General features: G+C 50.4%; 1 protein-coding gene across 3 annotated transcripts in view; it reads left to right on the top strand.

Annotated features, from left to right (window-relative positions):
- The first annotated feature begins 421 nt into the window (after positions 1 to 421).
- Positions 422 to 12,200, top strand: part of LOC140201717 (protein capicua homolog) — a 126,223-nt gene continuing 114,444 nt past the window's right edge. For 2 of the 3 annotated variants that reach the window (XM_072266271.1, XM_072266269.1), the window contains exon 1: positions 422 to 507. The gene's annotated coding sequence lies outside the window, so the exon portion shown is untranslated. Of the gene's footprint in view, positions 508 to 972; positions 1,077 to 12,200 lie in introns of those variants that run through there. The other variant, XM_072266270.1, reaches the window with a different exon arrangement.

Raw genomic sequence — 12,200 nt, 5'->3', positions numbered from 1 at the left:
CGCTGAATGTGTGACGGTGTCGCGTCCACCGGCCCTCTCACTCCTACTCCCCTACGTGTCATTGCGCCGGTTGCCTTGGCCATGACGTATTCGCTGTTTCCACTCCCCACATTGGCTATTCCTTCCAACCACGAGATGACCTAACGTCATGCGGGCTCCCTACCCCCGATTGGTGTGGAGCGTCGACCAATCGGGTGTGCATTCAGGCAGGTGACGCGAAGCTGATCAGGATGCCTTGGCAACCACCGGCGCTCCGGCTGCACGGTGACGTCAGCTGGCAACCCGGGACCCACGACGTCATGGAGGCGGGAGGGTTTTCGGGGGTGTGACCGAAGTAGGGGAAGGGTGGGCGGGCCCAAAGGGGGTCTCTCCTGCTTCTGATTGGCCCAGCCTGCTGTCGCTAGCCCGCCGTCAATGAATTCAACAGGTCCCGCCCCCCTCGGGAGGAGGAGACGCCGCGATCGAGCGACAGTAGAGAGGGGGAAGGAAGTGGGCCCGGCGCCGATGGTGAGTTTCCCTATCAAAAGCCCTCGCCGCTGGCTTTATCACAGCAACGGCCGCGGTTGGCGCTGTCCTCGCCGTCCCGTTTCAGCTGACAGCTCGTCGCCGCCTCGTCCGCACCCTGATTCCCTCTCGTTCCCTGCGTTCGCCAGCGCAGGCCTTCGGTCTGCCCCCGAGGCACGTCGGGAGTTGTAGTTTTAATTCCGTTCCGCATCCATGCCCCCGCCTCTGTGACGTCTAATTTTGACTACAATTCCCGGCGGGCTATGGGTGGATGGGGGTTGGAGAGGTTTTGCGCAAGCGCGTCCATAAGCGGGCTCTGGTAAACACAAACGCTCCCTCTGTCCCGCCCCCTTCTTTCTGCCATTGGTCTGGCTGTCTGTCGGTCAATTGGGATGCGGTTTCCTGATTGGTTGGTTGGTTTGCTGGCGTAGGCGGGGAGGGTGGGAGGTAGAGGTACGTTCCAGCTCCATTCACCATTTTGTAGCCCCGGTCTTCCTTGTGAGTGACCGCAAGGCAAGGAGCAGTGGGGGGAACTGTGAGTGACTGTGGCAGGCTGTCCTCCCCGCAGCTCGGTGAGTACCCGCGAGCAACGGGCTGTCCGCCAGGCCGGGCCAATGGCAGCTGCTGCACTTGTACAGAGACTTCGTACTACTGCCGTGGGAGCTTTGCACTACTACAGTGGCTTCGCACTACTGGAATGGCCGCTTTGCACTACTGTTGTGGCTTTGCACCACCGTGTCGGCAGTCTCGCATTACTATAGTAACCTTGCTCTGTTGTCGTGGCAGCTTTGCACTACTGTACTGGCTTTGCACTACTGCCGTGACAGCTATGTACTATGTAGTGGATTTGCACTTCTATGCTACAGTGGTAGCTGCACTACTGCATCAGCTTTTCACTACGACAAGGGTGGCTTCACACTACTGCTGTGGCAACTTTGCACATCTACAGGGCTATCTTAACAAAATAGTGTTTTGACTGTACTACAGGGGCAGCTTTGCATATTTGCTGGGGCAGCTCATACCACCATAGTGTCTTGGTACTACTACAGGGGCAGCATTGTACTATGATAATGATCATGTGCTATCTTATTCCAAGACAATGGGCAGTTCTACCGCTAGTGTTGCAGAGTTACGTTACTACTTGCATTACTGCTGTGACAGCTTTGCACTGCCGCTCTGTTCTTACACAACTATAGCAGCAGCCCTGCTCTGCATGCAGAAACCTTGCACCAATACAATGGCATCTCTGCACTGTCTTTGTGGCAGGTTTGCACCTGGACAGGGGCTTTGCACTAACATGGGACAGCACCTTGTGACTGCAGCTGGGGGTTTACACGACTGCAGTTCTCCAGCGCAGTGGGCTTTGCACGAGCGTGGGGCATTTGAGCATGAGGGAAACTGCACCACTCTAGTGGAAGAATTTTCTCCCTCCAGGGGCAGATTTTGGGTGAGGGTAGGGAGATTTTCCAACTGCAGGGACAGAGACTGCACAGTTACAGGGGTGGATTTTGCAATACTTCATGGGCAATTGTTGGACTGTTCACAGTGGCAACTTCACACCGCCATAGGGGGACATCTCCAATGAACAAAGGCAGCTTCTGAAGCACGGGGGGAGATGCTCGTGCAAGCGTCGTACTATGACAGCTCAAGCCATGCATGGCTGGAGGGAGCTTTGTGTCCTAACAGGAAAGATATCAATAAGCTAGAAAGAGTGCAGAGAAAATTGACACGAATGTTGCCAGGGCGAGGATCTGAGTTATAGCAAAGGGTTGAAAAGGATAGGACATGATTCCCTGGAGTGCAGGAAAATGAGATCATATCTTAGAGATATGATCAGGAGTATAGATAGGGTGAATACATGCAAGCTTTTCTCTCTCAGGTTGGGTGAGACTAGAACTGTAGGTCGTGGGTAAAGAGTGAATGATAAAATATCGTAGGGGATTTCTGCGAGGGGGAATCTTCTTTGATCAGGTGATGGTGTGAGTGTGGAATCAGCTGGCAGCAGAAGTGGTAGATGTGGGTTCAACATTAAAGAGAAGTTTGGATAGATACATGGATGGGAAGAGGTATAGGAGAAGGTAGATTGGATTAGGAGGAAGATCAGGTTGCCATGGACTAGATGGGCTTAAAGGCATGTTTCTATGACTCTGCACACTGTCCCCTCATACACTGGCAGAGTGAAGCCTCCTCCACACCATCCCATCACACACTCCCAGGTCAGACACAGAGTGAAGCTCCCTCCACTCTGTCCCATCACCCACTCCTGGGGTCAGACAGAATGAAGCTCCCTCCACACTGTCCCATCACACACTCCCGGGGTCAGACAGAGTGAAGCTCCCTCCACACTGTCCCATCACACACTCCTGGGGTCAGACAGAATGAAGCTCCCTCCACACTGTCCCATCACACACTCCCGGGGTCAGACAGAGTGAAGCTCCCTTCACACCATCCCATTACACACTCCTGGGGTCAGACACAGAGCGAAGCTCCCTCCACACCGTCCCACCACACACTCTCGTGGTCAGACAGTGAAACTCCCTCCACACTTTCCTGTCACACACTCCTGGGGTCAGATACAGAGTGAAACTCCCTCTACACCATCTCATCACACACTCCCAGGATCAAACACAGAGTGAAGCACCTGGGATCAGACACTGAATGAGGTTCCTTCTGCACCATCCCATCACACACTCCGGAGGTCAGACACAGAGTGAAGTTCCCTCCACATCGTTCCATCACACACACCCAGGGTCAGACACAGAGTGAGGCTCCCTCTGCACCATCCCATCACACACACCCAGGGTCAGACACAGAGTGACACTCCTTCCACACCGTCCCATCACACACTCCTGGGATCAGACACAGAGTGAAACTCCCTCTGCACCGTCTCATCACTCACTCCTGGGGTCAAACACAGAGTGACACTCCTTCCACGCCGTCCCATCACAAACTCCCGGGATCAGACACAGAGTGAAACTCCCTCCACACCGTCTCATCACAAACTCCCGGGATCAGACACAGAGTGAAACTCCCTCTGCACCGTCTCATCACTCACTCCTGGGGTCAAACACAGAGTGAGGCTCCCTCCACACTGTCCAATTGCCCACTTCTGGGTTCAGACACGGAGTGAGGCTCTGTCCACCCATTCCCATCTCTGCTCAGTCCTGGTCCATCTTCTACACCTTTCCCAGCCATGGTCCTGCAAATGTATCTGAGAGACACATGACATCACTTGGCTGATTGACAATTTTTTAGCGACGTGGCAGAGAGGCCAGTGTAACTGCAGTGACACAGGGTACTGGCGGTACAGGAAGGAAGACTGACACAGCCTCTGAGCTGAGTGACCAAACCTGACCCTGTTTGCCCAGCCTTGTCAACAAGCCGTGGATTGGAACTGCAGCGCGCTGAGCAGTGGAAGAACTCAGCGGGCCAGGCAAACCCTCGGGTTGGGGGGAAGTGGTGGGCAGTGTTACTCCGGATTCCAGAGCTTGCCGTGCCCACAGATGGCATACTGCTGGAGGAACTCAGCAGACCGAGCAGCATCCCTGGGGGGACGATGTGTCGATGTTTTCTGGGTGGAAGCCCTTCATCTGGACTGGAAAGGTGTTAGCTGGTGGAGCAGGGAAGAGGCTGCTCCAGGTGAGGGTGGATCCCTCACTTGGGTGAGTAGTTGGTGATAGGTAAGGGAAGGGTAGGTGGAGGTGTCACCTACTGTTCCCACTAGCTCTTCCCCCACCCCTTCTATTTTCATACCGGCTGTGCCCCCCTCCTTGTTTTCAGTCCAGATTGAAGGGCCTGGACCTGGAGCATCCAGTTTTCTCTCCACATATGCCACCTGACTCACTGTTCCTCCTCCAGTTTGTGTGATTTACAACCTCCTCTGTTTACCCCTGGATGTCCATGTCCCTGCACAGTTGGGCATCTTTGTATGTCTGGGACAACCTTACACAAGTGTGCACCATTGCACGACTGGATACGCTTGTAAAACCAGACATTACTGCACGACTGGACACTCTTGCACAATTAGCTACCTTTGCACTGCTGAGTATCCCTGCACCTCTGAGCACCCTTCCAGACACTGATCCTCCCAGACACGGGCTTTGAATAACCATGGTGTGTCCGACATCCTAGTAGGCAGGTCTCTGCCAGTCCTGGGCACTGGAAGGGTACACAGGAAGCAAGAAGAGTTATCGGCTGATGCCAAAGAGTGCCCGGGGCGGTTGGAAGCAGTCTCACAGGATGAGTGATTGTGTAGCAGCGAAGCCACAAGTGTGGGTGGGGGGTGGTGCAGGGACACAGGTAGAGGCAGCAGTGAGGCAGTGCTGGGCAGGAGAATGTTGAACATACAGTTGTCCTGGTCCAGGAAACAGAGGGCTGGGACATGATGTTCACAAACACCTACATCGGGATACTGAAAACTAGACTATGGCCAGCCAAAGATCACGATACACACCAAGTCCTTGAATCCTTCCACAGCTCCACGCTCACGCACAGTGACCACACTCACACATGGACCTGTATGAACACACACACCCAGTAACATGTAGATCTGTACACACACACAGCCTGTCACATGTGGATCTGTACACACACACACACACACACCCAGTCACACGTGGATCTGTACTCACACACCTAGTCACATGTGGATCTGTATGCACACACACCCAGTCACACGTGGATCTGTACGCACACACCCACCTAGTCACATGTGGATCTGTACCTGCACACACCCAGTCACACGTGGATCTGTATGTAAACACACCCAGTCACACATGGATCTGTACACATACACACATCCAGTCACACATGGATCTGTATGTACACACACCCAGTCACACGTGGATCTGTATGTACACACCCAGTCGCACGTGGTTTTGTGCATAGACACACCCAGTCACACATGGATCTGTACACACGCACTCCCAGTCACACGTGGATCTGTATGTACACACCCAGTGGCACGTGGTTTTGTACGTACACACACCCAGTCACACATGGATCTGTATGCACATACCCAGTCACTAGTGTATCTGTAAACACACACCCAGTCACACATGGATCTGTATACACACACACCCAGTAACACGTGGATCTGTACACACACACACCCAGTCACATGTGGATCTGTACACATACACATCCAGTCACATGTGGATCTGTAAACACACACCCAGTCACACGTGGATCTGTACACACACACCCAGTCACGCGTGGATCTGTACGTAAACACATATCCAGTAACACATGGATCTGTATACACACACACCCAGTAACATGTGGATCTGTACACATACACACCCAGTCACACGTGGATCTGTATGTAAACACACATCCAGTAACACATGGATCTGTACGCACACATCCAGTCACATGTGGATCTGTAAACACACACCCAGTCACACATGGATCTGTATACACACACACCCAGTAACACGTGGATCTGTACATACACACATCTAGTCACACGTGGATCTCTACGCACACACACTCAGTCACATGCGGATCTGTACGTAAACACACACCCAGTCACACGTGGATCTGTACACACACACCCGGTCACACGTGGATCTGTACGTAAACAAAACCAGTCACACGTGGATCTGTACACATGCACACCCAGTCACACGTGGATCTGTATGTAAACACGCACCCAGTCACACGTGGATCTGTACGTAAACACACACCCAGTCACACGTGGATCTGTACGCACACACCCAGTCACACGTGGATCTGTACGTAAACAAAACCAGTCACACGTGAATCTGTACACATGCACACCCAGTCATACATGGATCTGTATGTAAATACACACCCAGTCACATGTGGATCTGTACGTAAACACACACCCAGTCACACGTGGATCTGTATGTAAACACACACCCAGTCACACGTGGATCTGTACGTAAACACACACCCAGTCACACGTGGATCTGTACTTAAACTCACACCCAGTCACATGTGGATCTGTACGTAAACACACATCCAGTAACACATGGATCTGTACGCACACATCCAGTCACATGTCGGTCTGTAAACACACACCCAGTCACACCTGGATCTGTAGACACACACACCCAGTCACATGTGGATCTGTACGTACACACATCTAGTCACACGTGGATCTCTACGCACACACACTCAGTCACATGCAGATCTGTACGTAAACACACACCCAGTCACACGTGGATCTGTACACACACACCCGGTCACACGTGGATCTGTACGTAAACAAAACCAGTCACACGTGGATCTGTACACATGCACACCCAGTCACACGTGGATCTGTATGTAAACACGCACCCAGTCACACGTGGATCTGTATGTAAACACACACCCAGTCACACGTGGATCTGTACGCACACAGCCAGTCACACGTGGATCTGTACGCACACACCCAGTCACATGTGGATCTGTACGTAAACAAAACCAGTCACACGTGAATCTGTACACATGCACACCCAGTCATACATGGATCTATATGTAAATACACACCCAGTCACATGTGGATCTGTATGTAAACACACACCCAGTCACACGTGGATCTGTACTTAAACTCACACCCAGTCACATGTGGATCTGTACGTAAACACACATCCAATAACACATGGATCTGTACGCACACATCCAGTCACATGTCGGTCTGTAAACACACACCCAGTCACACCTGGATCTGTAGACACACACACCCAGTCACATGTGGATCTGTACGTACACACATCTAGTCACACGTGGATCTCTACGCACACACACTCAGTCACATGCGGATCTGTACGTAAACACACACCCAGTCACACGTGGATCTGTACACACACACCCGGTCACACGTGGATCTGTACGTAAACAAAACCAGTCACACGTGGATCTGTACACATGCACACCCAGTCACACGTGGATCTGTATGTAAACACGCACCCAGTCACACGTGGATCTGTACGTAAACACACACCCAGTCACACGTGGATCTGTACGCACACAGCCAGTCACACGTGGATCTGTACGCACACACCCAGTCACATGTGGATCTGTACGTAAACAAAACCAGTCACACGTGAATCTGTACACATGCACACCCAGTCATACATGGATCTGTATGTAAATACACACCCAGTCACATGTGGATCTGTACGTAAACACACACCCAGTCACACGTGGATCTGTATGTAAACACACGCCCAGTCACACGTGGATCTGTACGTAAACACACACCCAGTCACACGTGGATCTGTACTTAAACTCACACCCAGTCACACGTGGATCTGTACGTAAACACACACCCAGTCACACGTGGATCTGTATATAAACACACACCCAGTCACACGTGGATCTGTATGCACACACCCAGTCACACGTGGATCTGTATGCACACAGCCAGTCACACGTGGATCTGTACGTAAACACACATCCAGTCACACGTGGATCTGTACGTAAACACACACCCAGTCACGTGGATCTGTACGTGCACACACCTAGTCACATGTGGATCTGTACACATGCACACCCAGTCACACGTGGATCTGTAAACACACACCCAGTCACACGTGGATCTGTATGCAAACACATCCAGTCACACATGGATCTGTACGCTCACACCCAGTCACTTGTGGATCTGTACATAAACACACCCAATCACATGTGGATCTGTACGTACACACAACTAGTTACACGTGGATCTGTATTCGCATACACCCTGTCACACGTGGATCTGTACATGCACACACCCAGTCACACGTAGATTTGTATGCACACACACCCACTCACAGATGGATCTGTACTGACATACACATAGTCACACGTAGATCTGCACACATACACACACACACACTGGTCACACGTGGATCTGCACGTAAACACACCCAGTCACACATGGATCTGTACTCGCACACACCCAGTCACACATGGATCTGTACACACACACACACACACACAGTCACACGTGGATCTTTACTTGCACACACCCAGACACGTGTGGATCTTTACACGCACACACCCAGACACGCATGAATCTGCATGCACACATCCAGACACACGTGGAACTGTATGCAGACATCTGGTCACACGTGGATGTGCGCGCGCGCACACACACACACACACAGAAAAGTACACTCCTTGACATCTCCTGCTGTAGATACTGATGTCTGACCACCCCCCCACCCACAAACACAGCTGTCTGATACCCCCAACCCCCAGGCACAAGCTGTCTGACCTTCTCAACCCCAGACACACATCTGACCTGCCACCTGCAGACACAAACATATGACCCTCTGAACCCCAGACCCAGATGTCTCACTCTCCCATCCTAGGCTCAGACACAGATGTCTGACTGTTCCAGTTCAGACCCACGTGGCTAACCCTCCCACACCCAGACAGATGTCTGACTTTTCCTGCTCTGGACAGCTGACGCACCCAAGACACAGACATCCAACCTCCCACCCCAGACTTAGACTGTATCACCCTCCCATTACCAGAGATAAACATCTGACCCTGTTGCCCACAAACCTAAGACTGTCTGATCCTCCCATCCCCAGACATATATCTGAAACTCCCACATCTAGAGAGACATCTGACCTTCCAACCTCCAGACACAGGCTGTCTAACTCTCTAAACCACAGATGCAGACACTGGCCCTGCCTCTCACAGACTCAGATGTCCGACCCTCTCAACCCTTCACAGAAGTCAGATGCTCGGATCACAGTACCAGTGGGGAGGGGTCTGTCACTGTATAATACCGGGGTACAGTACTGGTGGGGATGGGTCTGTCACTGTGTAACACAGGGAAACGGTACCAGTGGGGACGGGTCTGTCACTGTATAACACAGGGGAACGGTACCTGGGGGGACGGGTCTGTCACTGTGTAAAACAGGGGAATGGTACCGGTGGGGACAGGTCTGTCACTGTTTAACACAGGGGAATGGTACCAGTGTGGATGGGTCTGTCACTGTATAACACCGTGTGCAGTACTGGTGGGGACAGGATTGTTTGTGTATTGCACTGGGGTATAATACCAGGGTGCAGACCAGTTTGGGTGTGGCTGTCACTTTATAACATCGGTCTTCACTTGTTTCAGTGACTTTAAAGCATTGGTGTTCAGTATTGTGAGCATCAGTCTGTGGCCCACATCCTGTATTCCATGTTCATTGGCACCAGCTTCTCATCATATGACAACTTTATAGCCTTGTAGTGTATTCACTTACTGAACCATCCTGACCTACACCACTGAGCTAGGAGCTTGTTGCCATCCTGAAGTTAATGGTGTTTCTGGTTGCCCAGGGGATGATCCTGTCTTGGTGTCTGTAGGCGGTTGTGCAAATTTACAGGCGTGATGGAGGATCTTCAGGTAACAGTTGGGAACTGCAGTGCAGAGGAGGTGATGATTTCATGACTTTGATTCTGTGTGTGATTACTTTATCAAGGAGTTCGGGGCGTTGTATATGATGCTCACTGTACTCTGTACCATCAAGAGTGTCAGGCAGCATTAATTGGATGCAGGGTAACTCATTCACTACATTACGTCATTTCAGCCTTGGATATTTCTCTGTCTTGCAGGAAGGTGTTTTAAAGTCAGCTTTCTCGACAGCAGGACATGGTTCTTCTGGGCAGTGTCGTTGGCATGCCCTCCAGCTATGTCCTCTGTCCCTTTCTGTTTCACATCTGGGTTCTTTGTCAGCATTTTCACCAGGGTGCAACCAAATTCCCTGTTTGTGTGAAGCTCATTGTACACTGTATTAATAAATACACTCAGTGGCCACTTTATTAGGTTCAGGAGGTAGTCCGGTGTTCTCTGTAAGTTTGTACATCCTTCCCCACGAATGTGTGGGTTTCTTCTGGGTGCTCTGTTTTCCTCCCACAGTAAAAAAGACCATAAGACATAGGAGCAGAATTAGGCCATCATGGCTGATCCCAGATTCCACTTAACCCCATATACCTGCCTTCTTGTCATATCCTTTGATGCCCTGACTGATCAGGAAACTATCGACTTCCACTGTAAATATACACATGGACTTGGCCTGCACCACAGTCTGTGGCAGAGCATTCCACAAATTCACTACTCTCTGGCCAAAAAAATTTCCTCCCTTACCTCCATTCTAAAAAGTCGCCCCTCAATTTTGAGGCTGTGCCCTCACCATAGGAAACATCCTTTCCACATCCACCCTATCTAGTCCCTTCAACATTTGGTAGGTTTCAATGAGATCCCCCCGCATTCTTCTAAATTCCAGTGAGTACAGGCCCCCCAAAGCTGCCAAACGCTCCTTATATGTTAACCCCTTCCTTCTTGGTATCATCCTCGTGAACCTCTTCTGGATTCTCTCCAATGACAGCACATCCTTTTTGAGTTATGGGATCCAAAACAGTTGACAATACTCCAAGTGTGGCCTGACTAGTGTCTTATAAAGGATCAGCATTATCTCCTTGTTTTTATATTCTATTGCCCTTGAAATAAATGCCAATATTGCATTTGTCTTCTTTACCACAGACTCAACCTGTAAATTAACCCTTTTGGAGTCTTGAATGAGGATTCCTAAGTCCTTCTGCATCTTTGATGTTTAAACCTTCTCCCCATTTAGATAATAGTTTGCACTATTGTTCCTTTTACCAAAATGCATTATCGTACGTTTCCCAATACTGTATTCCATCTGCCAAATTTTTGCCCATTCTTCTAATTTGTCGAAGTCCTGCTGCGATCATATTGCTTCCTCAGCACTATCTACCCCTCCACCTATCTTCGTATCATCCGCAAACTTTGCCACAAAGCAATCAATTCCATGATCCAAATCATTAGCAAACAATGTGAAAAGTAGCAGTCCAAATACTGATCCCTGAGGAACACCGCTAGTCACTGGCAGCCAACTGGAAAAGGTCCCCTTTATTCACACTCACTGCCTCCTGCCTGTCAGCCATTTCTCTATCCATCTCAGTATCTTTCCTGTAATGCCAATAGACAATAGATGCAGGAGTAGGCCATTCAGCCCTTTGAGCCAGCACCACCATTCACTGTGATCATGGCTGATCATCCACAATCAGTCACCTTTTCCTGCCTTCTCCCCATATCCCTTCACTCCGCTATCTTTAAGAGCTCTATCTAACTCTTTTTTGAAAGAATCCAGAGAATTGGCCTCCACTGCCTTCTGAGGCCGAGCATTCCACAGATCCACAACCCTCTATGTGAAAAAGTTTTTCCTCAACTCCATTCTAAATTGTCTACCCCTTATTCTTAAACCGTGGCCTCTGGTTCTGGACTCCCCCAACATCGGGAACATGTTTCTTGCCTCTAGCGTGTCCAATCCCTTAATAATCTTATATGTTTCAATCAGATCCCCTCTCATCCTTCTAAATTCCAGTGTATACAACCCCAGTCGCTCCAATCTTTCAACATATGACAGTCCCGCCATCCCGGGAATTAACCTCGTGAACCTACGCTGCACTCCCTCAATAGCTAGATTATCCCTCCTCAAATTTGGAGACCAAAACTGTACGCAGTATTCCAGGTGTGGTCTCACCAGGGCCCCGTACAACTGCAGAAGGACCTCTTTGCTCCTATACTCAATTCCCCTTGTTAGGAAGGCCAGCATGCCATTAGCTTTCTTCACTGCCTGCTATACCTGCATGCTTACTTTCAGTGGCTGATGAACAAGGACACCTAAATCTCATTGCACTTCCCCTTTTCCTAACTTGACACCATTCAGATAGTAATCTGC

This window comes from Mobula birostris, chromosome 8, assembly GCF_030028105.1.
Source record: "Mobula birostris isolate sMobBir1 chromosome 8, sMobBir1.hap1, whole genome shotgun sequence".
Lineage (NCBI taxonomy): Eukaryota > Metazoa > Chordata > Chondrichthyes > Myliobatiformes > Myliobatidae > Mobula > Mobula birostris.
Note: the sequence above shows the minus strand (reverse complement) of the source record. Positions and strands in the feature narration are given on the sequence as shown.